Raw genomic sequence first — 26,322 nt, forward strand, 5'->3', positions numbered from 1 at the left:
AAAGTGTGTAAAGACAATTATTGAAAAATAAAAGAGGAGGGATTAAGAGGAATGTTGAATTTGTCTTTACAAATGAGCTCTGGATCTGCCTGTAGATAAGGCTAGCACTGAGAGATAAAAGAAACAATGGGATGGATTCCACTGATTGATGAATGGAAAGAGATATTTGCCTTTACAAACAAACTGTAGGGCTGCTGATAAATGAAATTGGATATCGAAAGATGAAAGAAGCAACGGGGAGAAAACTATGAATTTTCTAAGAATTAAAAATTAAAAGGGAGGGTTATACATTAGAGGGGAATTTCAGGTATCAGGCGTTCCGGGAAGTCTGTGCCTCTCAAGTACCTCAGCCAATGGGGAAAGAGAGAGGGAAATGCGGCCGGGAAAATAGGATAAAAAGGAGGCTGCATCCTCCAAAAATTTGAGAGATCGCAGGGGAATGTCCCATGGCCTCTCCCTTTATTCGAAAAAAGCAAAAAGGACTCCTCTGTCTCCTTTTTGGACATAAACCTCTGGTGTTTGTTCATTAATTGTCGTGACAACAGTATAAGAAGAGGCTGCAAACCAAGGTGCGGTGGAGCGTGGAGTGGGCGGTGACCCCTCACATTCCCCAGGGAGCTGCTTGCTCTGTCGATATCAAATAAAGCAATCTAAATTTTGCTGAATATCGAGACTTTTGTCTCTCATTCATAACATTTCCAACACCTGTCGCTTCTAACAAGTCCAATTTTTTTTAAGATTTCATATACCTTTAAAATTTTAAAAGTGAGCGTCGTTTCTTACACCCTGTACTGCCGGGGTAGGAGGTGCAGAGGGAAGGAGGGAGGAGTGTGGAAAGCTGGATTGAAGGGTCTCTATTTACTTCTCATTATCCTGAGCTGAGGTTTTGGAGTTTTCTGCCAGAAATCTCTCCCCTCCTCCATTCATTCCCATGAATTTGGGTCAGTTTTCTGTTTTGGGGGAAATCGAAGCCATGCATAGACACTCCTGATTAGGGGGTAGCAGAAGTGAGACTCCAGGGCTTCCCGCAGAGCCGGAGGCAGCGAACACGCAGGGCTGGGAAAGGCGTGCCGGGAGCTGCGGAGAACTTTGTTTGTGTTTCCAGGCCAATGGCGGCTCGGGCCCGGGCCCGTTCCAGGGCTGTTCCTCATCTCTGCCTTTGCCCTCCCACAGCCCGGGGGGCCCTGAGAGCGCGGGCCGAGGCTGGGCCGTGTGCAGAGCCCGGCCCTCGCTGCCATTGGCTGATTGTGCCAATGTCACTCCAATGTCCCCCCACCAAACATGGATCACCAGGGCTCTGCCCAATGGGGGTCACTGGGGATCATCCAACACCGATCCTCCCATGGGGGATGGAGCTGGAGCAGAACATGAAGCTCTTCCCACACTCGGGGCACTCACAGGGCTTCCCTTAGTGGTGACTCCGTTGGTGTTGGGTCAAGGTTGAGCTCCTGGAGAAGCTCTTCCCACACTCAGGACACTCGTAGGGCCTCTCCCCAGTGTGGATGCGCCGGTGGACAGTGAGATGGGAGTTGCGGTTGAATCCCTTCCCGCAGTCGGGGCAGCGGAAGGGCCTCTCCTCTGTGTGAATCCGCTCATGTAGGAGGAGATTGGAGCTGGTCTGAAACCTCTTCCCACACTTGGGACACTCGTAGGGCCTCTCCCCAGTGTGAATGCGCTGGTGTTTTCTCAGGTCAGAGCTCCATCCAAAGCTCTTCCCACATTCCAAGCAGGTGTAGGGCCGTTCCCCAGTGTGGATCACTTGGTGCTGCATAAGGTAGTTGCTATCCCTGAAGCTTTTCCCACATTTCCCACACTCGTAGGGCTTCTCCCCAGTGTGGATCCTCTGGTGCCAGATCAGCCTGCACCTGTAGCTGAAACCCTTCCCACATTCCAAGCACTTGTGGGGCTTCTCCCCTCCAGGAGGCTTCTCCACCAGCTCTGAGCTCTGCCTGGATCTCCGGCCGCCTTCCCGGCTCAGGGAGGGTCTTTCCTCCTCGCAGCTCCCTGGGCTGGGTTTGCAGCCCCTCCTCGTGAGAGATCTCTGGGGCTTTTCTGCCTCTTCCATCCCCGCACACCTGGGAATGAAAAATCCTGGTTTAGGGGGAAATAACAGGAAGAGAGCTCCATAAACTGGGTGTTCCTCCTTGACAAAGTTAATCTCTGAAAACACTGAGTATCTTGTGTCTGTAATAACCTCCCAAACACCAAGATTCCCACCCAAAATCCTCCAAACTTTAACACACAGATGAAAAACACCCAAATATGGATAGTCTGCCAAAATCCCCTCCAAAATTATGCTGGTTTGAAAGCAAAGCCAGTGAGAGACTCCAAGTCAGAAATACAATTTGATAGGAAAAAAGATAAGAGAAATAAAATCCATGCAATAGTAGAAAAGAAAACAACTGACAGAATCAGAATACAACCTGACACCCCGCTAGTTAGGGTGGTGGTAGCAGTCCAGATGAAGTGGTCTTGTTGTAGTAGTGATGCTGTAGAAAGGTCTGGTAGCTCTTGTCCTCTGGAAACCAGTGGGTAAGGGCTGCCTTGGTGTTCCCAATCTCAGATTTTATCTAGGTAGGAAAGGCTTGGCTCCTCCCCCTGGCTGGAGCATCTCCCAATGGGATGATGGAATTTTATCAGTCATGCAGTGGCACTCAATGGCCCATTAACAGAAGATATCTACCTGGAGGAAGGATGGGTTGTGGAAATGATAAAGAACACTGCCCCACCTGGTTTTAACAGATGGCCCATTAGCAGAGGATATCTCTCACAGAGATAAGGATCCCTGCTCCACCTGTTTTTTTCCATCACTCTTTGTTCTTTTGTTTCTGCCCAGGAGCTCTGACTGGTTACTTCATGTTTGCTGCTGATTTCCTCTCCCTTTTGAAGATGAAAATGGTAAAAGTGTCTTTGACCTGCCTTGCTGGATATTGTAAAGAGGAACAGTCATCTACTGCAAGTGGAAGTGTCACGGGTGGAGCAGAGTTCTGTGAGTGCTGTATCAAACCAGACCTCGTCAGACCTGCCAGAACAACTGGTCCATGCTGCCCTTCACTGCTCTGCCTGTTCCCCACTGTTCCATGCCAGAGTAATTTAACTGCTGTTAATTGGGTGTGTGTTTCACTCGAGCCAGTCCAGCAGAACCAGCAGAAAGCAGCCCCAGAATGAATGGGGCTCTGCAGAGGAGCCCCAGACTATTCATCAGCCTGCCCGCAGAACTGGCTCCAACTCTGAAGAAGACAGACTTCTGATATTTCTGAGGCACTTATGACTGAGGCACTGCATGTGCTTGTGCAGGGAAGAATCCCAAAGGTCTTTCTTACTTCAGGAAAAACCCTGCAGCAGTGCATACCCAGCATCTGCTATCAGCACATCCTGGCTGCACGTGCAGGAGAAGCAGCAGCAGCATTGGACACGTGGGTTTGTTAAGCTGAACTCCCCTACACTTTGAACAGTGCTCATCACAAACATATTTAATGGCACACCGGTGCCATACATTTCTCCTAAAAGCCTCCCTTGTAACTAAACTTTACTGGAAAGTTAATACCGAGGATGAACGAGCAACTTCGGTCTCAGTGCGGAGGTGGAGGGGTTCTAAACACTGACTTTCCGAGAGCAGCATCTCTCCTGAAGCGCTCGGGGCCACCCGAGCCGCCGCCGGGAGCGCGGTGCAGAAGCCGGCCCGGACTCAGCCGCAGCGCCGGGCACCGCGCATCGCTGCTCTGCAGGGCGGCCCGCACGTCCTCCAGCAGCTGCCGCAGGCTGCCCTTCTCCTGCTGCAGCTCGGCCATGCGCTCCTCGGCCCGCTCCAGCGCCACCATCTCCTCGCAGCGCTCTCGGGAGCAGGGCCCCGGCGGCCGCCGCTCGGGCTCGGCGGGGGCTGCACGGGCGGATGTGGCTCTCGATGTGCTCGCCCTCCCGGCCCAGCGGCAGCCGCGGCCCCGCGCGGGTGCTGAAGTGGCCGCAGAGTCGCGCGTGGAGCTGGTGGAAGGTGAGCTCGGCCCAGAGCCCGTCCCACAGCCCCGCGCACTCCTCGGGCTCCGCCGCCTCCTCCGGCCCCAGCGCCCGGCACAGCGTGTGGGACTCCTCGCCGGGGATGCGGCCCGGCCCGGCGCAGTCCCGCTGCTGGAAGATCTCCTGCAGGGACTGCTCCGGGCCGCTGGCCAGCACGACCATCTCGTTCTCCACGCCGCGCTCCAGCCCCTAGCGGTGGGCGAGGGCGCTGAGCAGCCACTGCGTGCGCCGGGCCGGCCGCCCGGAGGGGTCCCAGCCCTCAGGCGGCTCCATCGCGCCCGCCCGGCCCGCGGCGCTGCCCGAGCATCCTGAGCGCCGCCCGCCCGAGCGCTCGGCCCCGGCCCCGGCACGGAGCGCCCGGCTCGCCCCGCACGGAGCCGCGTCCGCCTTTGTCCGGCAGGAGCAGGGACTCGGGCAAAGCGGGCAGGTGCCGCCCTGATCCCTTTGTCTGCCAAGCCCGAGCCCCAAGTGTGGTTCTTATTTCTTAGCTAATTTCTCCCTGCTTTCTCTCTGACACAAGCAAGACAATTGCATCGCACAATCCAGTTTGACAAGTAAGGCTTGTGAACCAGTGAGCGCTTCCACTAAATTAAAAACCCAATGTGTGTAGCCGTGGAATCGGGTTTTAACCCTTTAAGTGCGGTGGAAATAAGATGCACAGCTACATGGTCATCTTTCATGACAGGAAGAAAGAGACAAGTTTATTCAGAAATACACTCGGTTTATAGCATGACTCGTAATTCCCAGAGTAGAGAAAAGGTGATTGGTTCAGAGAGAAGACACCCCATTCCCAGGGCCTGGTCACACACCACAACAGCTGTTCTATCTTTGTTACTAATTCCTTTTTATTTTGACCAAATTATCAGCCTGGGAGAAATTCTCCCTAGCCTTGAGCTGGACCAGCTTATCAGCTGGGAACAGAGCTGAAAAGCTCCAGCCTGGAATATTATTCAGGCTGTAATTTTCTTACTTTCTCAATATGTGTCCCACAAATGTGCTTGAACGTCGACCTTCTGTTCTCTCAGGCTTCCTCACCTCTGTAGATGAGGTGACTTCCAGGTGTTGGTGTGTGGATGTTAAGAGGTCTGTGTTAGAGATGAGTAAGTGTTCAACTCGTTCAAACGAGCTGCCCAAAGCAGTGATTTTGGTCTCTCTTTGCCTGGGCAGTAGGACCGGCGTTATTGAACGCAGGCAGCAGCACGAGCAGGGCTCCTCCAGCAGCAGGGACACGCCAGGAGCCAGAGGGGACCGTGGCACCAGAGGGGACCGTGGCACCAGCCGTGCCCGAGGTCTGAACAGGCTGCCAAAGTCAGGTGGTGCTGACAGGCTGCGTTAACAGCCCAGGCAAGGCGTGGTGAGGAGCCAGGCCTGGGGGCCACCCAAGGAGTCCTGTCAAGAGCAAATCGTTCTAATATTCTCTCTAGGACAAAAAAGGAACAAACCAGTCCAGTTGATATGTGAGGAAAAAGAATTCAAGTTCGTTTAAAACGCTGCTTAATACAGGGTTGGGTTTCTTTTGAGTGAACTGGTGTTAATAAATATTCGGTCCCATATGATGGGGTTTCTCTGCAAATAGGCCTTGATGGGAAATTACTGAATACCTTTTGTTTTGCTCTTTCTTAAGTTGAGCACCTGAGTAGCTTTGTTGAGGAATGGAGAATTATTTGTAGCTCAGTATTTTCTCAGGAGGAGCCTTAAATTTTAGCACAGGAGGAAGGACAGGCAAAGGTTTGAAAGCCTTCCCGTGCTGAAGTGACACACTTTGAGAGGAGTCTGTGAGAAGTCCCCTCAGGCACTGCCAGGGCTATTTGCCTCCTCTGCAGGCTCAGTATTCTGGGAGTTCCACAAGCCTCAGATGCCACTGTATTTTCCCCTGAATATTTTTTGTCGTGCAGTACACAGGGAGAATATTTTGTGCTAGATTCTCCTCTGGGCTGAGAGGAATGTTGAATTTGTCTTTACAAATGAGCTCTGGATCTGCCTGTAGATAAGGCTAGCACTGAGAGATAAAAGAAACAATGGGATGGATTCCACTGATTGATGAATGGAAAAAGATGTTTGCCTTTACAAATAAACTGTAGGGCTGCTGATAAATCAAGTTGGATATCAAAAGATGAAAGAAGCAAGGGGAGGGGGGAACTATGAATTATATAAAAAATACAAATGAAAAGGGAGGGTTATACATTAGAGGGGAATTTCAGGTATCAGGCATTCCGGGAAGTCTGTGCCTCTCAAGTACCTAAGCCAATGGGGAAAGAGAGAGGGAAATGCGGCCGGGAAAATAGGATAAAAAGGAGGCTGCGTCCTCCAAAAATTGGAGAGATCCCAGGGGAATGTCCCATGGCCTCTCCCTTTACTCGAATAAAGCAAAAAGGACTCCTCTGTCTCCTTTTTGGACATAAACCTCTGGTGTTCGTGGATTAATTTTCCTGACAATTTGGGGGCTCGTCCGGGATCTTTCCACTGTCCCGGGCAGCGAGTGGAGCTGAAGGCGCCTCACCCAGTTTGGGTGATCAGCTCCCCTTGGTGCCGGCCGGTACCGGGCGATCCATTGGGTTCCCGAGACTGTCCAGGAGACAGACGAGTGGCGGACCAGGGGGGTCCGTGAAGATTCCACAGGGAAGGACCACTGAAAATCTCACCGGTGAGTAAAATGGGATCTTCGGGGAGCAACCCTGGGAGGGCACCCATGGAGGGTAGCACAGGTAAAACGGGGCACCCAGAGAGGGTTGGAAAAGTGAAGCCGCGAAGGGGCCCTGGCAAAAGGGATGACGATCCCATAATACCCCTGGAGAGTCCCTTGGGGTGAATGCTGAGGTCTTGGGACAGATTGTATATTCACCCAGAAGTAACTGTGGAAATGATGGTAAAATATTGTTATTTTGTGTGGCCAGAGTATAAGCTGGCAAGGGGACTTATATGGCCACCTTATGGAACAGATAAAATTCATTTGTGTCGAATTTTGTGGAGGTATCTAGAGGAGAATTGGAAAGGATGGATTGAAAGGGAATGTGGATTAATATGGGTCAGACAAGAAACAAGAGAAATGTATATGTTAAGAAAAAAGAGGAGGAAGAGGAAAGTGGTGAGGATTGGGATGTTTTTCAGCTCCTTCCCCCATCTTGTCCTCCAGTGTTGCCAGCTGACCCAGGACCAGCTGCAGGTCGTCTGTATCCTCAACTTCCAGAGCAAGGGGATCAGGGAAATGTTATTCCTACAGCCCCACCTGAGAAGGATAATGGTGTAGGGGGAGGGGAGCAGCATGTTGTATCACCCCCCAGAACTAGAAGAGGAACTCAGTTTAGGGCATCAGAAGCCCCCCAAGAGACAGGGGTACACCAGATGCCACTCTGTCAAGTTCCTTTGGGGGGGTCAAGGGGGAGGATTTGGGTTTGTAATTGTACCACTTACTACCCAGGATATAAGAGGGTTGAAAAAAGAATTACCCCCATATTTGGATGATCCCATAGGGGTGGGGGAAAAGATAGAGGAATATTTGGGAAATGAGGATTATACATGGAAGGATGGGGATTTTCTTTTGGGAATTTTGTTTGAGTCATCAGAGAAACGAATGATTTTGCAGAAAGCTCAGCAGCTGTGGGAGGATGAACACCCACAAGCAGCAGGGGGGGCTGGACCCAATGCACCTACGGTGGGTGATGCCATCCCCCAGGCAGACCCCCAGTGGGACCCAAATAACCAGGCCAGTCTGGCTCACCGTGATTGCCGTGCTTATTTGATCAGGGCAATCAAGTCAGCGGCTCCCAGAACTAACAACATAGCTAAGGCTATGTCGTTAGAACAGGAGAAACAGGAAAGCCCTCATTGGTTGGAGAGGATTAGGGATGCCTTGAGGAAGCACGGGGGGATGGATCCTGAGGGGCCAACCTTCAACACATTGCTTAAGGTACAATTTGTTACTAAGGCCTGGCCTGATATAAGGAAAGGAGTACAGAAGGATGAAGAGTGGCAAAATAAGCCTCTAGAGGAATTGGATAGAAAACCACAGCAGATATATGTAAGAAGGGATGAGGAAAAGGCAAAAGCTAAAGCAAGGATGATGGCAGAGTTTTTGCAGCCCCAGAGGAATAAACCGCAGGGTCCAAGGGGTCCCCAGGGACAGAGGGGACGGGGTCGGCCACAAGGAAGGGGCAGAGGGATTCCCTCCTCGGCAGGGGACAGCCGACCCAAACAGCGGCTGGGGAAGAACCAGTGTGCTGTCTGCAGGGCAGAAGGGCATTGGAAAAACGAGTGTCTGCAGAAACAACTGGACCCTCAGGAGGAGGAAGTCCAGAGAATAATAGAAATGGATTGTTAGGGGTGTCAGGGACTCCTATTATACCAAAGACCCACCACTCAGGAGCCCTTGATAACTTTTAAGGTGGGTCCGGATCGAGAGGAGGTGTGTTTTTTGGTAGACACGGGGGCGTCTCGGTCCACCTTAAATTTTATACCTAAGGGGGGGGAATTGTCAAAAAGATCCTTGGTTATTCAAGGAGTAAGCGGGAAGGATGAGCGAGTGCATTTTATTCAACCGCTGTTAATGAATGTGGGGGACAGATTTGAACTGCATGAATTCTTGTTTGTTCCTAATTGTGATTGTAATTTACTGGGAAGAGATTTGATGGCTAGAATGGGAATGCAAATTAGTATTGTACGAAGTGACACGGAGTCCGAAACTGTGATATCTTTGTGTAAAATGTCTGAGAAGGCTTATGCTAAAATAAATCCAGAAGTATGGGCAGCTCCAGGGAAATATGGGAAACTGGACATAGAGCCTCTCCAAATTACTTTGAAGCAACCAGGACAAGTGGTGTCTAAAAAGCAATGCCCTCTTTCAAGGGAGGGAAAGAAGGGGTTACAGCCTGTTATTGAGTCCCTGCTAAAAGCAGGTCTTTTAGAGCCGTGTATGTCTCCCTATAACACTCCTATCCTGCCGGTTAAGAAACCAGATGGAACCTACAGAATGGTGCAGGATTTAAGAATAATAAATGAGATTGTCAAACCAAGGCATCCCACAGTTCCAGATCCATACACAATCCTAAATCAAATCCCTTCTTCACATCAGTATTATTCTGTACTGGATTTGAAGGATGCTTTCTGGGGGTGTCCAATCACAGAAGATAGTAAACAGTATTTTGCTTTTGAGTGGGAACAGGAGGAAGGAGGGAAAATGATAAAACAACAATTGCCATGGACAGTACTCCCTCAAGGATATACAGAGTCACCAGTTCTGTTTGGGCAAGCTTTGCAGAAAATATTAAGAGAGTTTACTCCACCCTCAGAAGTCAAGATGTTGCAGTATGTAAATGATTTACTCTTATCAGGGGAACAGGAAAAGGTGGTTGAAGAGGCTACTGTAAAGCTGCTTAATTTTCTTGCAAAAAAGGGACTTAGAGTATCCAAAAAAAAAGCACAGTTAGTTGAAAAGAAGGTGAAATATTTGGGACACATTCTGTCTGAAGGGTTACGGTGTATTGATCCCGAAAGTATACAAGGGATTTTACAGGTACCATTACCCCAGAATAAAAAGGAGTTACGGCAGTTTTTAGGGTTGGTGGGGTACTGCAGAGCATGGATCGAGGATTTTTCTGTGGTGGCCAGACCTTTATATAACTTTTTAACTCAAAACAGTCCTAATGTCGTGGTATGGACACCAGGAGGAGAGAAAAGCTTTAAGAAATTAAAAGACAAATTGGTTAAGGCCCCAGTCTTGGCTCTTCCAGACGCAGAAAAAAGAATTTCAGCTATATGTGGATGTGAAAGAGGGTCATGCTAAAGGAATTTTGGTGCAAGAGCATGGGGGAACACGGAGGCCTGTTGCCTGTTTTTCTAAGTTGTTAGACCCGGTGGCCAGAGGCGGCCCCATTGTCTGCAGAACTGTGCAGCCACAGCTCTGATGGTGGCTGAGGCCCGAAAGCTGACAAGGGGAGGGCATCTCATTGTTAAAGTCCCACATCAGATTAAAGCTTTGTTAACTGAGAGAGCCTCTAAGTGGATGACGAGTGCTCGATTATTACAGTAGGAATCTTGTTTAATGGAACAGGAGGATTTAGAATTTAAAGGTGGGGAAATTTTTAATCCAGCCTCTTATTTAAATGGCCCTAGAGAAAAGGGGGGCCAGGAAGAAATCCATGATGGTATCCAGGTTATAGACCTCCAGACACGGGCTAGGGAAGATCTACGGGATATTCCCTGGCCTGAGGGAGAAAATGTGTTCATTGATGGGTCCTCCAAGGTGGTAGAAGGGAAACGATTTACAGGATACTCTATCGTGAATGGAAAGCAATTAAAGGAAGGGGGGAGGTTACCACACACCTGGTCAGCTCAGACAGCAGAGCTGTACGGGCTTGTGAGAGCCTGTGAATTATACCAGGACAAGACAGTAAATATCTTTACTGATTCTAAATATGCATATGGGGTGATACATGCATTTAGAAAACTATGGGAAAAAAAAAAGAGGTTTATTAAGCTGCAGAGGAAAGAAGAAAATAATTGTTTTACAAAGGATGGTAAGCAGTGGATACCAAAAGCTCGAGCCCTACAATTGTTAAAACAACTTCATGAAGGGAGTCACTGGGGCTCCCGAGGACTGGCAGACGCCTTCCTCAAAATGAACACTGCTGTTGGTCTCTTTAGCCTGGCAAAGCGAGCTATTGAATGTTGTTTGACTTGTGCTAAAACCAACAACAAAGTTACAAAGAAACTGGCCAGGGGAGGGAGGCGTTGGGCAGTATGTCCCTTCCAGAGATGCCAGGTGGATTTTACTGAAATGCCTCGAGTGGCAAGATTTAAATATCTTCTGGTAATAGTATGTCAATTAACCGGGTGGCCAGAAGCATTTCCAACTGTGTCAGCAACTACAGGATCAGTTGTGAAAATATTTTTGGAACAAATAATTCCAAGATATGGGATGGTGGAAGCAATAGATTCAGATAGGGGAACTCATTTTACAGGAAAAATTTTTCAAGGAGTTATGACTGCTTTAGGGATACAGTGGAACCTCCATACCCCCTGGCACCCACAGAGTTCGGGTCAGGTTGAGAGGATGAATGGAGAAATAAAGAAACATCTCCTGAAGCTGGTGATAGAAACTAAAATGCCGTGGGTACGGCTCCTGCCCCTGGATTTAGCAAGAATAAGAGCCAGACCCAGGGGAGATATTCAATTATCTCCCTTTGAACTGATGTTTGGAATTCCTTCCCCTTGTAATTCTCAGCCTAGTGGGGGGATAGAGATAAGTGATGTGTATTTGAAACAATATGTGGCTCGGATACTGTCTCTTGTGAAATCTCTTCGACAGGAAGCTCAGCTGGCACAGACCCTGCCTTTGGACTTTGCTGTTCACAACATCCAACCGGGACACTGGGTCCTGGTTAAGGAGTGGGAAGAAGCACCACTGGTGGCCAAGTGGCGTGGACCTTTCCAGGTGTTGCTGAGCACAGACACAGCCGTCAAGACAGCTGAACACGGCTGGACCCATCACACTCGGGCCAAGGTCTCTGCAGCCCCAGAGATTTGGACATCTCAGCTGGAGGAGAAGGATGGGAAGCCGCGACTGACACTCGGCAGGAGGGGACTGGAGCAGCAGCCAGGGCGTCGACATCGGGGGAAGCCTCGTGTGCCCACCCACAGAGTGCCTGCTGAAATAGTCTGTGTGGGCATCCCTCCTCTCAGATCTCCAGGCACTGGGGGCCAACCCTTGCTGTCATTGTTTTCTTTATGTTGAGCTCTTTCTGTGCCTTCACTCGCCACAGGTGGTGTGGAAGACAACGTGATAGTAAAAATGAAGTTAGGAAATTAGATTACACAATCAGAATGTTTCTCTTAATAATGTTCCCTTTACATTATCAGTTAGGTTAGGGCCAAGAATGGGAAAATAATTTTTTGACCTTAGGAGAAAAAGTAGCAAAAACCTTTAAACTTAGCAATTGTTGGGTCTGTGGAGGTCCAGGAGAATCTGAAAACGGGCCATGGGTGGCCAGCCCAGTTGAACATCAACAGTAGATTAGCACCCTGAGTAAAGTCCGTAATGGAACAGGATTTTGGGATGAAGAAGGAAGTCCATGGCAGCTTCATTCTTCTGAAAATGACACTTATTGCCTAAATAGACAAGTAGATGACAATGGAAAAGTGGTGAAACAAATTGCAAAATGAATTTAAAAAATTAGCTCATGTACCAGTCCAAACATGAAAAGGATGGGAATGGGACATGTTTTCTTGGCTACCTGGTGGACTATAAGTTAAACAACTGCTTTTTTTCCTCTTACGTGCTGTAGCAACTCTAATCTTTTTGCCAGGCATGTTCCCTTGCTTAGTACAACTTATTCAACATGTGATCAAAGGGATGCAGGTAAGAGCCACGCCTACTGATCCAGAGATGGTTACAAAAGGACAGAAATTGATGTCACTCCAAATAATTACAAAACCAAAAAAGACTCAGGAACAAGAAATTAAGTCAATGAGAGCTAAAGTGTGTAAAGATAATTATTAAAAAATAAAAGAGGAGGGGTTGAGAGGACTGTTGAATTAGTCTTTACAAATGAGCTGTGGATCACCCTGTAGATAAGGCTAGCACTGAGAGATAAAAGAAACAATGGGATGGATTCCACTGATTGATGAATGGAAAGAGATATTTGCCTTTACAAACAAACTGTAGGGCTGCTGATAAATGAAATTGGATATTGAAAGATGAAAGAAGCAACGGGGGGGAAAACTATGAATTCTGTAAGAATTAAAAATGAAAAGGGAGGGTTATACATTAGAGGGGAATTTCAGGTATCAGGCGTTCCGGGAAGTCTGTGCCTCTCAAGTACCTCAGCCATTGGGGAAAGAGAGAGGGAAATGCGGCCGGGAAAATAGGATAAAAAGGAGGCTGCGTCCTCCAAAAATTTGAGAGATCGCAGGGGAATGTCCCATGGCCTCTCCCTTTATTCGAATAAAGCAAAAAGGACTCCTCTGTCTCCTTTTTGGACATAAACCTCTGGTGTTTGTGGATTAATTTTCCTGACAGAAAGAACTTGGGGATTCTTACCTGCACAAGCACGTGCAGTGCCTCAGTCATAAGTGCCTCAGAAATATCAGAAGTGTGTCTTCTTCAGAGTGTGGTCACAAGGGTTCAGAGTTGGAGCCAGTTCTGCGGGCAGGCTGATGAATAGTCTGGGGCTCCTCTGCAGAGCCCCATTCATTCTGGGGCTGCTTTCTGCTGGTTCTGCTGGACTGGCTCGAGTGAAACACACACCCAATTAACAGCAGTTAAATTACTCTGGCATGAAACAGTGGGGAACAGGCAGAGCAGTGAAGGGCAGCATGGACCAGTTGTTCTGGCAGGTCTGACGAGGTCTGGTTTGATACAGCACTCACAGAACTCTGCTCCACCTGTGACACTTCCACTTGCAGTAGATGACTGTTCCTCTTCACAATATCCAGCAAGGCAGGTCAAAGACACTTTTACCATTTTCATCTTCAAAAGGGAGAGGAAATCAGCAGCAAACATGAAGTAACCAGTCAGAGGTCCCAGGAAGAAACAAAAGAACAAAGAGTGGTGGAAAAAAACAGGTGGAGCAGTGATCCTTATCTCTGTGGGAGATATCCTCTGCTAATGGGCCATCTGTTAAAACCAGGTGGGGCAGTGTTCTTTATCATTTCCACAACCCATCCTTCCTCCAGGAAGATATCTTCTGTTAATGGGCCATTGAGTCCCACTGCATGACTGATAAAATTCCATCATCCCATTGGGAGATGCTCCAGCCAGGGGGAGGAGCCAAGCCTTTCCTACCTAGATAAAATCTGAGATTTGGAACACCAAGGCAGCCCTTACCCACTGGTTTCCAGAGGACAAGAGCTACCAGACCTTTCTACAGCATCACTGCTTCAAGAAGACCACTTCATCGGGACTGCTACCACCACCCTAACTAGCGGGGTGTCAGGTTGTATTCTGATTCTGTCAGTTGTTTTCTTTTCTACTGTTGCATGTATTTTAATTCTCTTCTCTTTTTTCCTATAAAATTGTATTTCTGACTTGGAGTCTCTCACTGGTTTTGCTTTCAAACAAGCACAATTTTGGAGGGGATTTTGGCTGAAACTTGATATTTGGGGAGTTTTTGATCCGTGTGTTAAAGTTTGGAGGATTTTGGATGGGAATCTTGTTGTTTGGGAGGTTATTACAGACACAAGATGCTCAATGACTTGGTCAAGGAGGAGCACACAGTTTATGGAGCTCTCTTCTTGTTATTTCCCCCTAAACCAGGAATTTTCATTCCCCAGGTGTGCGCAGATGGAGGAGGCAGAAAAGCCCCAGAGATCTCTCAGGAGGAGGGGCTGCAAACCCAGCCCAGGGAGCTGCGAGGAGGAAAGACCCTCCCTGAGCTGGGAAGGCGGCCGGAGATCCAGGCAGAGCTCAGAGCTGGTGGAGAAGCCTCATGGAGGGGAGAAGCCCCACAGGTGCTTGGAATGTGGGAAGGGTTTCCGGTGGAGCTCCCATCTGATCCAGCACCAGGTGGTCCACACTGGGGAGAAGCCCTATGAGTGTGGACAATGTGGGAAGAGCTTCAGAGACAGGTCCCATCTGATCCGGCACCAAAGGATCCACACTGGGGAAAAGCCCTACGAGTGTGGGAAATGTGGGAAGAGCTTCACAACGATTTCTCACCTGATGGAGCACCAGGTGATCCACACAAGGGAACGGCCCTACACCTGCTTGGAATGTGGGAAGAGCTTTGGGTGGAGCTCTGACCTGAGAAAACACCAGCGCATCCACACTGGGGAGAGGCCCTACGAGTGTCCCAAGTGTGGGAAGAGGTTTCAGACCAGCTCCAATCTCCTTGTACATGAGCGGATTCACACAGAGGAGAGGCCCTTCCGCTGCCCCGACTGCGGGAAGGGATTCAACCGCAACTCCACTCTCATCAGGCACCGGCCCATCCACACTGGGGAGAGGCCCTACGAGTGTCCTGAGTGTGGGAAGAGCTTCTCACAGAGCTCTAACTTGACCCGACACCAACGGAATCACCACTAAGGGAAGCCCTGTGAGTGCCCTGAGTGTGGGAAGAGCTTCGTGGTCTGCTCCAGCTCCATCCCCCGTTGGGCAGAGCCCTGGTGGTCCGTGGTCCTGATGATCCCCATTGTGTGGGGGGAAGTGTTTGGAGAGATTTCTCTCTCTTTTCCTTCTGTTGCTATGATTTGATTGGGAATAAATTCCCTCGCTGTGCCCACGCTGTGTCTGTGTTGCCCATTTTGCTGTTTGGTGTCTTTGCTTGTCCCGTCTTAATCTGATCCTGGAGCTCCTGGTTAAACTCTATCTTCCTTTGCAGCTGGAGGGGCAGAGTCAGAGTGGCTTTGGTGGGTGCCTGGCATTGGGCCAGCATCACCCAGCCCATGGGCACCCCTGAGATCCCAGTGTGGTGATGCATTCCCCCACTCCTAGAGAAAGTGCCCACCCAGACTGAGGCCAGGATGAAACATGGTTATGACTGGAGCCCACTCTCTTGTGACCCTGCCAGCAGAAATCCAAAAGGAGACCTTTGAGCTCTCCTGGGCCACCGTGGGCTGTGACCAGCAGTCTCCCTCTGAGGGAGCCTCTCAGAGCCAGGAAACCCTCGGCTTTGCTGTGCCTGGAGGATCACTGAAACACGACGTGTCCTGGGCCCATACCCTCACTGCTCAAGGCCCCATCCTTTGGTCAGTGGGAGATGCAAAAACATCTGAAGGGAGGATTTCACTGAGCTCTCGGGGGAATTGCCTGTACTGACTGTTCCTGTCTGTGTGTGTGCCCCTGCACATATGCTATAGCAAATCTGGGAGAAATACAGCTTTCCTAGATGTGGAAGTACCTTGGATATCTAAGGCCTGTATGCCAGGTTTAGTTATAGTTATGAACTTACTTAAATACTTTTGTTATTCTATTGCTAGGTTGTTAAATGTAAGTCATAAGCTAAGTGTTGTTTTTCTATTAAGTTGCTAAGTACAACACGGAAGTTATAGCTATAAGTTAGGTTAAATGCTGTTAAGTGTTACTGCTCTGTTGAATTGTTAACGTTAAGTTATAAGTTTAGTTAGGTATTAGTTCATTGTTGTACCTCTGTTGAATTGCTGGGGCTAAGGTATAAGTGATAAATTAAGGGAGAAGTTAAAGTGCTGCTTAGTGTTGATTAGGTTTTAGGCCGTGTTCCTTTTAATCCTTGCCTGCACTCTCTTTTGTCCCATGCACCTGAACACAGCACACACCCACCCACACTCCCCTAGAGAGTTCTCAGTTCATTTCTGTTTTGGTTGCCTGGATTTTGTTTGGTTTTGTTGTTGCTTGTTTTCCCTTGTTGTGCCTCAGCTGTCCTGTAGGCAGTAGAGTGAATCTTGCCAACAAACATGTGCTTTGTCATTTAATATTAAATCTGACTTTTGTTCATGCCCTTGTCACCAATTTTTAAGCGATCTTAAATACTCTCATTAATGATGAATGGATAAATGGATTTCAATGGATTTCAATCTCATTCATGACAGCACCACAATGTCCCGCATCACCGAGGGCCCTGACACACGCCCGTGTCACAAAGGGCCACCCCCGGCACCCAAGAGCAGAGGGACAGCCTGGAAGCGGCCCGGAGCAGCCCCGGCCTCGTGGCCTTGTAGCCCCTGGCGTGGCCAGAGCCCTGGGAGGCTTTGGCCACGGTGGGAGCCGGCAGCCCCAGCCCCGGCCTGCAGAGCCCTGGGGCTGCAGCCCGGGCTGGCCGAGGCAGGAGGAATTGGCCGGGCCGGACGTGCCAGGGCCTTGTGGGCAGTGGCTCCGTGTCCCGCGGGAGGCCGGGGACGAGGGGTGTCCCTCAGGGCTGTGCCCGGGCACCGGGGCTCGTCAGTGCCTCGCTCAGTGACACCCAGGGGCACCGAGCGCAGCCTCGGCGCCTTTGCAGGGCACGGGGAGCTGAGCGGGGCAGGGGCACCACGGAAACACCGAGTGCCTGCCCGGGGCAGAGCCGGGGCAAAGCCGGGCTGGAGAGCCGGGAGAGGCTGCTCAGAGCTGGCCCGGGCACTTGGGCACCTGGGAGACAGAGCCCGGCTCGGAGCTGACACTGAGCCCAATACCTGAGAAATCACAGCTTGCTTTTCTAAACACACTTCATTATTTTTTATTTTCTCAACGTCACTTTTTATCAGGTAATATTTTCAATGCTCATTTTACTTTATTTTTTACCCTATAGAAATAATTCCGTTGTATTTTGTAATGTGCGAGGCGGGATGTGCTGGGAAAGGTTGTGGGTACTGGAGTTTTTTATTCAATGTATTTTCAAATCTGAGATGTGACAAGTCCAGACTTTAACTCCAGCAGCAGTTCCAAACTCCAGTTCTGGTTCCAGACTGCTCTGCTTTTCACAGTGACATCTCAGTTCATTCAAATCCAGCAGTCAAAGCCCTGGAAGCACGGAAAAGCTGGGAATGAGGTTGAAGCCCTTGGAGGCTTTGCTGTGTCCGTACATTCCCCATCTCCCCTGGTGTCCGTTCAGCCGCTCCACTCCTGTCCTAGAGCACATTGCTGTACCCAGAGTTCAGTACGTGCTTTTACAGATAGATACATGTGATTATTGTGTACACGATTCTCTTGCAGTGCGTTACTGTGATGGTAATTCCATGATCCTCTGCTTTGTGCCCAAAGAATGGTTATTGTATCTAAACCCCGGCAGCCCGGGAGGGGATGTGTGCGGGGCCGGGGCGGGGAGAGGCTCCTTGTTCATTCCGCGGGCGTTTTGAAGCCTCGCTGCTCGGGTTTTCCGCGGCTCTCTCTGTGCACCGTGGGTTTCTGTTTGCCTGAGAAGCGGTTTTGCCCCAAGCAAACAAAGGATTTTTTCCTTTTTCTTGGCTCGGAGAGGCTGCAGGTGCAGCCTTGCCGTGCCTGGAGGCGAACTGAGCAGCTGCTGTGTCGCAGCCCGGGGGCTCCGCGCCGGCAGGAGCCGAGCGGCGCCGCTGCAGCCCAAAGCCGCTGCGAGCCGGGCCGAGCCGGGAGAGAAAAGAGCCCGAGGCTTCAGCCCCGCTGCTTCGCCTGCCGGGACCGTGCCCGCGGAGCCCGGCTGGGGAGGAGTTCAAGGGCAGGCGAGCCCCGGGCTTTCCTCTCCTTCGGGACAGCCCCTGGTTGGTTTTTCCCCTGGGGAAGAAGTCGGCGCCACCTGTACCGAGTGTTGTGAGCAGGGATTTCTCTGGCATTTTGGGTCATTTTCCCTGGTGAGTGTGGGGAAAGGTCTGATAATTTAATATCCAGAAGTCTGGGAGGTTTTTTTGCTCTGTAGGCTTATTGTTTGTTAATAAACTGTTGGAAATTTTCCTCTTTCATCTATTAATATTTATTTCCCATTGGTGGAAAGGGACTATTGGAACCCTGCAGAGAAGACAGCACTCACTCCAGAGTGTACTTTTTAAAATCGTCTCTCAAACTAAGATACCCATCCCTGTGGCCTCCTGTCCACTCACCCCAAGGGACTCCGGTTGCTCTCCCAGTCCATCCCAGTCTCTCCCAGTGTCCTCACAGTCCCTCCCAGTGTCACCAGAGTCCTTCCCAATTCCTTTTAGTCCACAGACATTCCATTCCCAGTCCACTCCCAGACCTCCAGCCTCTCTCCCACTGCCATCCCAGTGCCTCCCCAAATCTCTCCCCTCTATCCAAGTGCCCTCTCAAATCCTTTTCAGTCAAATCCCAAACCTCCAGTCTTTCTCCCATTGCCCCAATCCACTCCACTCTCTCCCAGTGTTCCCCTACTCTCTCCAATTTCATTCCCAGTCGCTCTCAGTGCCACACCAGCCCTCTCCCATCTCTCCCAGTCCCCCCCAGCTGATCCCAGTGTGTCCCCACTCTCTCCCAGTGTGTCCATCTCGCTGCTTCCCTCGAGCTCCCAGCCCGGCCCCGGCTGCCTGCTCTGCTCCCTGATGGATTTCTACCCTGCCGACATCCAGCTGAGCTGGTTCCAGGGCCAGCAGGAGCTCTCGGGACACGTGGTGGCCACCGACCTGGTCCCCAATGGGGACTGGATTTCTACCAGCTCCTGGTGCTGCTGGAAACCCCCCCGGCACGGGGTCAGCTCCAGCTCCAGGTGGAGCTCGTCAGCCTGGAGCACCCCCTGAGCCGGCACTGGGGCACGGCCCGGACCCCACAGTGTGGGGGAGTGGGGGAGGCGCTGGGGGAGCTGGGAGAGGGATTGGGCTGTGCTGGGGTAACTGGGAGAGAGTTTGAGATAGCCTGGTTTAAACTGGGAGAATGGATTGGGGGTCTAGAGTGGCTGAGGAGTTTGAAGGATGTTAGGAGGGTGGGATGGGGTTCCGGGGATCCTGGAGGGCACTGGGAGGGAGTCTGAGGGTGCTGGGTGTAACTGGGAGGGATTTGAGTGAACCTGGAGGAGCTGGAAAAAGATCAGGAATTGGAAAGCAGGGGTTGGAATTAGGTTGGTTGTGCTGGGAAGAGATCTGGAGGGGTCTGGATGAGTCCTGGTGGGGTTGTGAAGGGACTGGTAGAAGGTTTGGGGGTCCTGGGGCAGCGGGGAGCAAATGGGAGGGAGTTATGGCATTTTGAGAAGGACAGGAAGGGCTTTGGTGCATCCCAAGGAAGCTGGGAAGACAGGAGAATGTTTTAGGGAGCTCTAGGTGGGCTGGGGGAGATTGGGAGGATTCTTCGAGTGGCTTGGAATGTCCATGAGAGGTTTTGGTTGGTCCTGACCCCTGTGGTCCCCTAGAGATGTCGCCCAACGCTGCCCACAGTAAAGTGCTGATGGGGATGGGGGCTCTGTGTTGGGCTTCGTCTTCGTGGCACTGGGGCTCAGCTACTAACTGTGCAAGGAGAGGGGGGGTCCCGGGGGTCGTGTTCCCCCTCCCCCAGTGTGTGTGCTCCTCCTAGGGACCGCCAGCCGGGGGTCACCACCTTTTCTCTGCCCACAGAACTCCTGAGCCAGCAGTGCCTACAGCCCCTCCCCGTGGCCTCGGACCCAGCCAGGATCCCACGCTCAGTCCCCACGCTGATTTTCGGAGGGGAGTGTGTCCCCTCCAACCCTGTGTTACCAAGCTGCTCCCAGCGCTCCCAATAAAGCTTCCCAGTTATACCCAGTTCCATTGACTTGGGGGCGGGACTTGGGGGGACCCCGCGGGGGGATCGTGTTCAGGGGGGGAGGGCGGGTCCAGGTGGGGAACACTGGGTGCTGCGGGTCTGCCCGGCAACCGGTGAGTCATCACAGCTGCTCTCTCTGATTGGCTGAATCTTCCTCATCGCATTCTCTGATTGGCTGAGGGCAGGCCCGGGAGTTGAGAGAAGGAACAGGAGAGATCCCGCCCCGAGCACCGGCACGGGAACAACAGAGCCAGCCTGGGCACAGCGAGGGAATTTATTACCAACCACATCACAGCGGGACAAGGAAAAGGGAGAGAAATCTCTCCAACACCTTTCCCCCACCCCACGGAGATCACCAGGACCACGGATCACCAGGGCTCTGCCCAACGGGGGTCACTGGGGATCATCCAACACCGATGCTCCCATGGGAGATGGAGCTGGAGCAGAACACGAAGCTCTTCCCACGCTCGGGGCACTCACAGGGCTTCCCTTAGTGGAGCCTCCGTTGGTGTTTGGTCAAGTGAGAGCTCCTGGAGAAGCTCTTCCCACACTCAGGACACTCGTAGGGCCTCTCCCCAGTGTGGATGCGCCGGTGCCTGTTGAGATTGGAGTTTTGTTTGAATCCCTTCCCGCAGTCGGGGCAGCGGAAGGGCCTCTCCTCTGTGTGAATCCGCTCATGCATGAGGAGATTGGAGCTTCTCTGAAACCTCTTCAAACACTTGGGACACTCATAGGGTCTCTCTCCAGTGTGGATGCGCTGGTGGCTTCTCAGGTTGCAGCTCCACTGAAAGCTCTTCCCACATTCCAAGCAGGTGTAGGGCCGTTCCCCTGTGTGGATCACTTGGTGCTGCATTAGGTAGTTGCTGTCCCTGAAACTTTTCCCACATTTCCCACACTCATAGGGCTTCTCCCCTGTGTGGATCTTCTGGTGCTGCATCAGACCAGAGATCATGCTGAAGCTCTTCCCACATTGCCCACACTCATAGGGCTTCTCCCCAGTATGGGTCCTCTGGTGCTGGATCAGGTTGGAGCTCCGCCTGAAACCCTTCCCACATTCCAAGCACTTGTGGGGCTTCTCCCCTCCAGGAGACTTCTCCACCAGCTCTGAGCTCTGCCTGGATCTCCGGCCGCCTTCCCGCCTCAGGGAGGGTCTTTCCTCCTCGCAGCTCCCTGGGCTGGGTTTGCAGCCCCTCCTTGTGAGGGATCTCCGGGGCTTTTCCTCCTCCATCTACCCACGCAATGGGAATGAAAAATCCTAGTTTGGGGAAAGAACAAGACAAGATAGCACCTTGGACTGGGAGTTCCTCCTTGCCCAAGTGCAACTCACAAAGTCACTGTGCATCTTGTGTCTGTAAGAACCTCCAAAACATCAAGATTCAGCACAAAATCCTCCAAACATCAAGATTCAGCCAAAACCCCCTGAAAAATGTAAGGGTTCAGGCCCAGCAAAAAAAAAAAAGAACCAACTTTTAGCCCAAAAAAGCTCAGAAACACCAAGATTCACCCCTCTGAAAATCGTGGATCCTCCTCTCCAGTCACCTGCTGAATGCTGGGAGGGGGGGACCAACACCCTGGGACTGGAGGGACTCTGTAGATATAGGGAGGTTTGGAATCTTGTGCTACTTCCCGTTTCTACTCCTCCTCCTCCTCCTGTGTTCCTGCTCTCCCTCACATTCCTTTTCCTTCTATTATTCCTCTACTTCCTGCACAATCCCACCTTCTCCTCCCATATGCATTATTTGACCATTTTGTTATTCAACCCTGCTTCTCCTTCCCTTCTCCTGCTGCCCCCAGGCCCAGCACCCACTGCCGGCTCCCTCTTCCCCCCAAACCCACAGCATCCCAGCGCAGGGGCAGCGATGGAGCTGGGGCAGCTCGGGCTGGGGCAGCGCTGGGCTCTCGGCCGCTCCCGCCCGCACTCGCTCCCCACTGCAGCCGCTGCCGCCACCACAGCGCGGGGGGGCCCGGCCTTGGCGCTCCCCCCCTCCCACCTCCCCAAATTCCCCTGCCGGGGGGCGCTGGGACCAGGAGACAGACGAGTGACAGATCAGGGGGGCTGGGAAGAGTCGGCAGCCAGAGAGCACTGAAAATCTCAGCAGGGACTACAGTGGCATCTTCGGGGACTAAACATGGCAGGGCACCCATGCAGGGGAGAAAGGGAAGGTCTCCTGGCCAAAGGGATGATGATCCCAAAATATCTCTGAAGGGTCCCATGGGAGCATCTTGAGCGAGTTTGCACACTCTCCCAGAGGTAATCAAGGACACGGACACTCAGGGGGGCAATCAGGAAAGTCCAGAACAGATTGATACAACAAGGGATGGATGCTGTTGGTGTGCTGGGAAAGGATTGTGTGAAGGGCAGCGTGCAGGAATATGGTTCAGGAAAGAAGCAGCAGGAGCAATCTATGTGGGAAGAAAAAGAATGATGGAAAAGAGGAGGAAGAGAAAAATACTGAGGATGGGGATGTTTTTCAGCAGGCTCTTATCCTCAGAAGTTGCCAGCTGCTTCAGATCCTTTGTATCCCCGGTTGCCAGGACAGGCACACAAGGAGGTCAGGATTGCAGGGGGTTTCTCTGTGCTGGGCAGCGGCAGGAGCGGGCGCAGAGGGGCGGCACCGGGAGCACGGGCTGGGGGCCTGTGGGGAGCTGCGGGGCCGGGCCGGGGCTGTGGGGCAGCCGGGGCTCAGCGCCGGGCGCTGCCTGAGCCCAGCACCCCCCGGCAATTGCAGGCCCGGCAGTGGCCCCCGGCCCCCAGGAGGCTGCGGGACGCCCCGGCCGCTGCCCGGCCCCGTGGAGCTGCCGGCCCTGCCCGCCGGGGGGGCCGCGTTTGGACACTGCGGCAGGACAGGCACCGGCTCTGGGATACGGGCTGGCCACGGCAGCCACAGCACAAGGAGCAGCAGCACAAAGGAACAGCTGGGAAATGGGCATTGGACGTGCAAGGATCGAGATCAGCTTTTAAGCATTTTCCTTGGGTCACTGCAGAAAGGAATGATTTAGCAGAAAGCTCAGCAGCTGTCAGAGGATGAGCACCCCCAGGCACTGAGGGGGCTGCAGGAGGGGCAGAAGAAGCCCCTGGAGCACTTGGTCACAAAGGCACAGCAGGGGAATGCAAGAAGGGAGGAGGAAAAGGCCAAGGGGAAGGCAGAGGCCATGGCAGAGTTTCTACAGCCCCTGAGGGATGAACCCCAGGGCCCAAGGGGGCCCCAGCACCCAGGGGCTCTCACATCCTTACACCATCTTCAACCAGGTGCCCTCCTCACACTGACACCATTCAGTCCTTGATGGCAAAGATGCTTTCTGGGGATGCCCACTCACACAGGATGGTAAACTGGATTTTGCCTTTGAGTGGGAACAAGAGGTTGAAGGGAAAATGGAAAAGACATGGACGGTCCTTCTGCAGGGATGCACGGAAGCACCAGCCTTATTGGGGCAAGCCTTGCAGAAAATATCACAAGAATTTACCCCACCCCAGGGATTGGGTTAATGCAGGATGGGGATGACTTGCTGCAATCAGGAGGACAAGAAGCGGCAGAAGAAGCCTCTGTGAAATGGCTGAATGCTCAGGCTAAAAAATATTTTTGATTATTTGAAAAAACAGCGCAAATGGTGGAGAAAAAAGTAAAATATTTCAGACATATTTTGACTCAAGGTTTGTGGTGTATTAACCCAGGGAGGGACCAGGGAATCTCAGAAGCAATATTACCCAGCACTAAAAAGCAGCTGGGACAATTCTGAGGATTAACAGGGATTTGCAGAACCTGCATTGAGGATTCTCTGTTCCAGCCCGAATATTGTACGACTTTTTAACCACAGACAGCCCTAGTATTATGGTATGGACATAAGAAAAAGAACAAAACTTGACAAAATGAAAAAACAAAGTGATTGACGCCACAGCCATGGCTCTACCCGAGTCAGAAAAGAAATTGGAATGGGATGTGGATGTTACATAGGGCCATGCCAAAGGAATTTGGACTTCCCGTCTGCAGGAGCAGCATGGGAGGGCACCACTGACCCTGCACTGAAGGCAACGCAGCAGCAGCCAGGGCTCCACATCGGGCCAAGCCCCTGGGCCTGCCCACAGATCCTCTGCTGAAATCCTCTGCCTGGGCACCCTCCTTTGGCATCTCCACACACTGGGGCCAATCCTTGCTGCCACTGCTGCAGCTTCGCTGCTTTCTGTGCCTGCACTGCCACAGCTGCTGGGGAAGACAACGGCACAATTCCACTCTGCCCCTCAGTTACACTCACACACTGGGCTGCCCGGGATTCCATGCTCGGAAAATACAACGAGTGTAATTTTAAAAATCTATTTCTATACTCAGGCTTCATGTGCTTTGCATCGGGGAAACGAATTTGAAAGAGATTTCTAAGGAATTTTCCACTACTAAACAGAGATGAGTTTAACATCTCAACAGACTGGGAATAGCCCAAAAGATACTCACAAAGATAACGACCATTAAGGCCCATCAGCAAACATCAAGGAACACCCACCCCAGACACTGCCCCTGGCATAGTTGGAGATGCCTGGTCTGCAAAAGGCTGAGAAGGAAATCCAGGAGTGCGGACCTAATTAATATAGAGGGGAAGAAATCCAGGCCCGATAGGAAATTAAATACTTAGAAGTGCACAACTAGGAAGCAATGAACATAAAACCAATGGATTTCTATAGGTTTTGGACTGTAAAAAGTTAAGGGAAAATCCTGTAAAACTCACATATCATGGAATGATTTTCTCTGCACACCCGGGCTATGTATGGCTGAAATTATTTCTGTTGCACATCCTGGCCAGAATCAAGTAATGCCTTGATTCTCTAACAGTAGAAATGGTGTTGAAGAGTTTTGGGTCCTCCCTCAGTTTTGGTGACAAGATTACACCATTAGAATGTTTTTTCTTAATAATCCTACTTTTATATTTTCAGTTAAGATTGGGCCAAGGGTGTGGGAACCACATTTTAGTCTTAGGGGAATAAGCAGAAAAAATCTTTATTCCTTTGGGGATTTTTTGTGTATGTTTATGAGTGGCTGTTAGTGATGGCAAAATTTTGGTATGGAATTTGTAATGTTCACTGTTCTCCTTTAGGCTGCATTTGGCAAAACAAGAAGCCCTGTAATATTTAATAGAATCTTGTTTTAAAAAGAGACCGAAAAATAAAATCAGCGGGAGGGGGGAGGAGAGAGAGGAGGGAGAGAATATGTGAGTCACCTGATGGGCTTTCGAGAGGTGCTTGAATTGGGGAAAAGGGGGTTGGATCCCCAGAGGTAGCAGGAGGGACCTGGAGCTGTCCGCTTTGAAACTACACCCCAAAAATACTGAAAATCAGGGAGTCCTCCCAGAAAAAAGCCACCAGGAGCTGTCCAAAGGGAGTGAAAGAGGGGGTTGGGAACCCGAGATTGAGCAGGAGAGGCCTGGAACCCCCAAAAGCAAGCACGGGGCAGGGGGTTTGATGTTGGAGTGATGATTGGGAATGGGCCAAAGAATGGGGGAAAAGAGGGAGCTGGGACGCCCAAAGATTGGGGGAGGGGGCGGGGAAACCCACATTGAGTCGCGAGGGGTCAGTAGATTTGGGGAATGATGAGAAAGGGGGGGAGAGGGGAGGGAAAGGTGGAGTTGGGATGGAGGAAAGGTGGTTCCCTGTCCCTTAGCACTCGATCCCTGGAGCGATTATCTGCGGATTGGATGGGGGGGCAGATCCGCACTGGAGGGGCCCCCTGCCCATCCCAGTGTGTCCATCTCGCTGCTTCCCTCGAGCTCCCAGCCCGGCCCCGGCTGCCTGCTCTGCTCCCTGATGGATTTCTACCCTGCCCACATCCAGCTGAGCTGGTTCCAGGGCCAGCAGGAGCTCTCGGGACACGTGGTGGCCACCGACCTGGTCCCCAGTGGGGACTGGATTTCTACCACCTCCTGGTGCTGCTGGAAACCCCCCGGCACGGGGTCAGCTCCAGCTCCAGGTGGAGCACGTCAGCCTGGAGCACCCCCTGAGCCGGCACTGGGGCACGGCCCGGACCCCACAGCGCCGGGAGGGGCTGGCAGGACACGGAGGGGATTGGGGGTCCTGGGCTTAACGTGGACACCCTCCCTGGGAACCCTCTTCCCGCTGTCCCATCTCCCTTTATACCCCCTCTCCCACCCCTTTCCCACCAGTCCCGTTCCCTTCGCGCTCACCCGAGAGAGCTCCTCGCCGGCAGCCTCGGGATGGAGGAGAAGGAGCAGGAGAGGGAGGATCAGGAGGA

At 51.6% G+C, this 26,322-nt stretch overlaps 1 pseudogene; it reads right to left on the minus strand.

Moving 5' to 3' along the window:
- Positions 1-1,408: 1,408 nt before the first annotated feature.
- On the minus strand, positions 1,409-24,364 carry LOC148218174 (uncharacterized; annotated as a pseudogene).
- Between the last annotated feature and the right edge of the window lie 1,958 nt (positions 24,365-26,322).

This window comes from Sturnus vulgaris, unplaced genomic scaffold (genome assembly GCF_052056855.1).
Source record: "Sturnus vulgaris isolate bStuVul1 unplaced genomic scaffold, bStuVul1.hap1 Scaffold_194, whole genome shotgun sequence".
NCBI classification, from domain to species: Eukaryota; Metazoa; Chordata; class Aves; order Passeriformes; family Sturnidae; genus Sturnus; species Sturnus vulgaris.